At 41.2% G+C, this 6,000-nt stretch overlaps 1 long non-coding RNA gene across 1 annotated transcript in view; it reads right to left on the bottom strand.

Moving 5' to 3' along the window:
* LOC143839073 (uncharacterized) overlaps positions 1-5,503 on the bottom strand; it is a 67,341-nt gene extending 61,838 nt beyond the window's left edge. Inside the window, exon 1 of the long non-coding RNA XR_013231618.1 lies at positions 5,422-5,503. This is a non-coding gene — a long non-coding RNA (uncharacterized LOC143839073). The remainder of the gene's footprint in view (positions 1-5,421) is intronic.
* Between the last annotated feature and the right edge of the window lie 497 nt (positions 5,504-6,000).

Below are 6,000 nucleotides of genomic sequence, written 5' to 3' on the forward strand. Positions count from 1 at the left end.
ATGGAACCATTTCCCAGCACAGCCATTTCCATGTATTCTTTAAGACTCAAGCAAAATTTGTTTTTGGCTTTTTGAAAAAGATGCCCTTCATAATATTGGCAAGGCCCAACAATCTAAATTTTCTCTGTGGTATCCTCAGATTTAGGAAACAGAAATCTTCTCTTATTAATTAGCTGAGTGTTCTAATGTAATATTAAGAAAAGCATTTACTAGTGCATGTTTGCAAACTATTCTGAGTATTTACACGGTAGATTTCAAAAACACCTGTGGAACAATGCCTCTGCCCTTATGGTTTCAATCAGAAGATACTGTACACAGCATTCTACATTGTTCCTTCTATAGGTCCATTCAAAACAAATTGCTGAATCAACTTCTTGTAAATTTTTTCCATCTCAGATGAGGAATATATTGATTTTTTTAATTGACCGATTTGATCCCTTTTGTTACCCTTAAAGTGACTACTTTGTTATCAATAAATATAAGGAAGAAATTAGCATCTGCTAATTCTGTAAGAATTCTAGGTAAATTATAACTCCATGTTATTTTATGGATTTTTGTTGTTGTCACATTGATTTCTTACTATATTAGCTATAAACCTTTAAAGCTTTATCCAGTTATGTAAAAATGCTTTAGCTCTTTTGTTGTGGCACACTATTATATGTTGGTGTCTATACTGGGAGGTTATGGCCCACAGCTACAACAACATAAGAACAATCAATCATGACATGTGAATTATCTGCTACAGCTGTTGACTTGCTCTTATCTTTTAGTATGGCAGACTGAGAAATAGTCTGTCCTTTACAGCTGGTGAAGCTCTTCCTTTTGTAATCTTATCTTTGTACTCCATGTCTGTGTGCTCTCTGTGACCTGATCTGCCATGCTCACAACACTAGCCTGATTATAGCTATATATTAAAAAGTCAGTTGTTACTCAGCAGAGTTGGAATTCCAGTGCTATGCTGGGTAGGAAGAAGTTCTTACATCACAACTTACAGCAGCCCACATTGTGGCACTGGTACAAGACTTCACCCAAAATACAACAGTTGCCAGGTATGGCAGTCTCTCTCTCTCTCTCTCTCTCTCTTCCTTTCCACAGCCGACCAATCACAACACAGTGCTTGTTTGGAATATTCCAGCTGCTTCCTTTCTCCCTTTCACCCATACTCAGATTTTAATGGACTTGTCACAGTTAATTTTCTCTGCTCCATGATCATACAATCAATCGTCACCTTCACCAGATTACCTGTATAGCTAAGCTATTCACTAGCAGCTGTCATATTACTTCACAGAAGACTCTTCATGCTTATGAATCAAAGGTATCAGCCCATGACAAAAATAGAGGAGTACAATGTGAGTTGCAAAAAGAATTTTCATAAACTTCTGATGTACAAAACAAAACAATTTTATTTATTTATCTTGAATATATTACAGGCTTTAAATGTTGTTACGAATCTTGGGGGACGGGGAGGAATACTGTCTACAGACCTGTTAGGAAAGGATTGTTGCCCAAAAGAGAAAAGAGAGAGAAAAGCTGGGCAAATATATTATAGACTAGTAATCAAGCCCGCTGCAGCTAAATGCAGCGGGCGCTAGGCACTTACTGTGGCGTCGGTGGTTCGGCGGTGGCTGGCTTGCTCGTCAGCGGCTTGGTCGGCGGCGGCGGCGGCGTTCTCTCGGCGTGTGCGGCGCTCTCTGGCCTCTGGCGAAGCACCCAGGCCAGCCAGCGCAGGTCCGGCTCCTCGGCCAGCAGCGGCAGGAGCTGGCAGAAAGCGGAGTCGCGGCTGCAGCGTTCTCTCGTTGTCGGCGGGCTGGCGCGGTGAGAGGCGCTTCGTGCCTCTCGCCGCGCCAGGCCGCGAGGCAGGGAGCCCCCGGCAGCCGCGCTTCGCGCGACTGCCGGGGGCTCCCTCGGGCAGCGGCCTGACGCGGCGAGAGGCGCTTCGTGCCTCTCGCCGCTTCAGGCCACCAGGCAGGGAACCCCCGGCAGCCGCGCTTCGCCGGGGGCTCCCTGGGGCGGCGGCCTGATGCGGCGAGAGGCGCTTTGCGCCTCTCGTCGCATCAGGCCGGGAGCAACTGCGAGCCGCGCTGTGCGCGGCTCGCAGTTGCTGAGGCTGGGAATCGGAGGGACCAATCGGCAGGCGCAAAGCGCCTGCCGATTGGTCCCTCCGATTGTCTGTCGTGAGGAAAGATGGTTTAAAGATGGCGCCCGTGGCGCCACGGGCGGTTTTAAGATATTTTATCATTGTTAGAAAACGTAACTTTCATTGGGAGGCTACTTCAGGGCAAGCTGCCACTATTTCAGTTTCTCAGTTACTGGACTATAATTTGTCACTAAGAAAATATAACATAAACACACAAGACACTAATTTGTGACCAAAAATGCTGGAGATATTCTTACTACCATCGAGTGATTTGGTTATATATAATATACTAGAGAGAGACTGCTGATAGTGAATGGAATCAATGCAGCCTCCAAGTTCTTCTAGTGCATGAAATGAACAGATCCAAGACAGATCATTTTGAAGTTAACTTAAACTTTTACACAGTTAGCAGAAAATGAATCAGACTTGGTCAGATATTTTCAGAGGGTGCCTTGAAGGACTGCCCCACTCAGCACTCAGCATCAGTTAAAAAGAACTGAGGGAAAAGGGGAGCAGAAATGTCTGTTATTCCACCACAAGCACACAGGCAGATGAACACAGCTTGCATCTCCCCATCTCACCCTTACTTGCTGGTCATTTGCTGACTTAAGTTATATACTCATAGTGCAATGTTGCTGATCTTAGTGAGATTGGAACCAAGCAGATAGCTTGATGGTCACAAGGGGCATTGACAATTTGCTCATGCCTATTCTCTCTTCCCGCGCAATGAGCTGACTTGCGAATGGATGATTGGCACAAAACTTCTGGGAAGAGAGGTATGAGGGAATATCCTTGGGCTACAGGCTAGGATTAATATGGGAATGTCAATACACATTGAACAGTGACTATGTAAGCCCATACACTTCTGAGAAGGGGGAGTGTGGGTGCCTAAATGGAATTTTTGCCCAGGCCTGGGGCTGAGTCCTCTGAGGCACTCTTAGGATGCAGAGATACTGTTCACCATTCATCTGAAAGGGTAAATCCATTGCCCAGGCCTGGGGCTGAGTCCTCTGAGGCACTCTTAGGATGCAGAGATACTGTTCACCATTCATCTGAAAGGGTAAATCCATTTTACCATGTGAAATGTATGTCTCATTGCCACCTTTTTATGACTTTCCTCAGAAGCACAACAGCATACCAGAACTTCTGTGTAAGATAATTTTCACATTAGGAGACATATCTGATTTTAGCCTCTCTTTGGAGTTCCTTTGGATGCTGTGAGTTGACTCTAGGCTTTCCACATTTGGCCTTTCTCACTCTTTCACAGGAAGCTAGCTGGGTGACCTTGGACTGGTCAAAGATCTCAGAGCTCTGTAAGCCCCACCTACCTCACAAGGTGTCTGCTCTGGGGAGAGGAAAATAAGGCAACTTTGAGACTCCTTTGGGAAGTGAAAAACAGAGTATAAAAATGAACTATTATTATTATTATTATTATTATTATTATTATTTATCATTTTAATTTTGTTGTGGCATATAACTATAGTTGTTCTCTTCTGAGGCATACAGACAAAACCGTTCCAAAATATAAAACAAGTTTTTCATCACACAAAGGATTTGTTGTGAATCTTTTTAAAATGCCATAACATTAAAATGTAAAAGATTGTTTTAAAGAATTTTTAAAAAATTACTTATTTTTATTTTAAAATTCATCTTTGTAAAAATCCCAGCATTTGACATTTACTGTTCTGGTCCAATAAATATTTCTAGATGAGCAAATTCAGCAAATGATTTCATAAGCATCTCTTGACTCAGACCTCGGATCTAAACACATAATATTCTGTCCTGATAGAAAACTGGCAGCATAGAAGTGAGCCAGCTAGGCTAGAGTGTCTCTTTGAGCCACTAGAGTTTATTGCAGGAAGTTTTTAAACTGGGGAAGCATCAATAAGTGTCATTTCCCCACCTGCATTATAAACTTGTACTAATGCTTTACTATACCTTAGTACTGTTTTCTACTTCCTGATTTTGTTGCAGGGATGCACCAAGCCTCAGTCCAAGTCAAAATGCTGAGTTGTGGTTAACTTCAGGTTCCTTTGCACTCAGGAGAATGCAATATTGTAGATTTTACTTTTACAAGTTCATGTTATTAAATTTAAGGGGGAAAAAACATACCAAAAGAGCAGAAAACAAAAATATATACACAACATTTATTACATGAAATTTAACACCAATGTGAATAGCAAGACTTATCCAACAATCAAATAATTCTCCATATTTTTCACTCAAATAGTGTTGTAGGTTTTTAAAAGGGGGTGAATAATAACCCCTAAAATTAATTTCCATCCCTGAAGAAATCCCTGTGGATAAAATATGCATTAAGCTCTCATCATTCTGCTTTCAAATAACTCCTCTGTACTGGCAAATTGAACTTCTCTGGAAATGGAAATTGATGTGAAACTACTGCATTTAAAACAACTTCATCTACCTTACCTCTTGGGCTGTTATCTCCCTTTCATGATAAAAAATAGATTATAGCTCACAAATTGGCAAGTTCATAATGATGTCATTGTATGCCCACTAGCAGTGGCACAATATAACACAGAATAACCATGATGGAATAACATATCCCAACTGTTTTACCTGACCCAGCTTGTAGGGCTACCTGGTCTCCCACTATGGCAAAAGATGTCCCATCCATGGATGCACCAGTCACGAGAGTAGTGTGGCAGGCTTTCTACAACCTACACCAAGCCATTTTCTCTAGGGGAATTGATCTCTATTGTCAGGAGATGAGTCATAAAACCAGGAGATTCCCAGGTCCCACCTGGGAACTTGCATCATAAGGAGAGATTATTTTTCCTCATGGAGAGAAATCAGGGATTCTCTAACACTCACATTTTGCTTGCTGGTTGTGGGTTGGTACCAGATAAATAATTTTTCATTGAGCAATTCGGCTGGTTAATGAGCAACTAAAGCCTATTCAGCAGATCTTTCAAATTAGCATTTGGTGTTAATGTTGAAATTATTTAATCCATGTGTATTTTCACACATATTTATGAGAGTTTAGATTTCACCATTACATGTTATAATGTCTGATTAATAATCCATGATTCTGGAGGAGAACTGATTTCACCTACCGTGAACCTCCACAAGTCAGAATAAAATGAAAGTCCCTTACCACAGTAAGTACAAAACTGATCAACAAGCCGCTTGGATGGCGCCAAAGTAAGATTATCCCATGTTTGGCTCATGTGTGATTACAGGTGTTGAGAGCAGAACATCTGCCTACCAAGTATGTTCACCAAAAGGATTTTTTTGTACCTTTGAACTACATTCTGACTCACAATCTCCTGCCTGGTGGCAGTTTTAGCACTTTCTCCAGTGTTTGTCTGAACCAAGACTGATCACAGATTTCTCTTCTCCGTATTTCTCCACTGCACCTGCAAACATCACACCTGCAGGCAGAAAAAAAGGACTATACGTAATGAGATTAATATTTCAGCGAAAATCAGATTGTTGAAGTAATTGGCCTACATCTCACAACAGATTTTTCTTCCTGGAGTTGGTCATTTGTTTTGTATCTTAGTTTGACCATTCATGTGTGCTTGCAAGATGCTATTAGCATTTTCAGGAAAAGGAATCAATATCCAGTGCACCAAATTTACTAAGTACGTGGCTGACATTTTTTATATCTAGACAGAGTTTCTGTTTCAGCATGTTAGGAAAAAAAAGGATATTCCTTTTAAATCCCAAACATGTTTAATTAAAATACGGTAATTATTGTAGAGCTATATTTGAACAGACAATACAGTTGCAGCAATTATCTGTAATTATGCAGTTCCAATCAAAGAATAATAGAGGTTTCAATGTCACTAAAGCACAATAAGGATAATTACCCTTTCCATTATGCTGATGGGCATGTA

The sequence above is a fragment of the Paroedura picta genome, chromosome 1 (genome assembly GCF_049243985.1).
Source record: "Paroedura picta isolate Pp20150507F chromosome 1, Ppicta_v3.0, whole genome shotgun sequence".
Lineage (NCBI taxonomy): Eukaryota > Metazoa > Chordata > Lepidosauria > Squamata > Gekkonidae > Paroedura > Paroedura picta.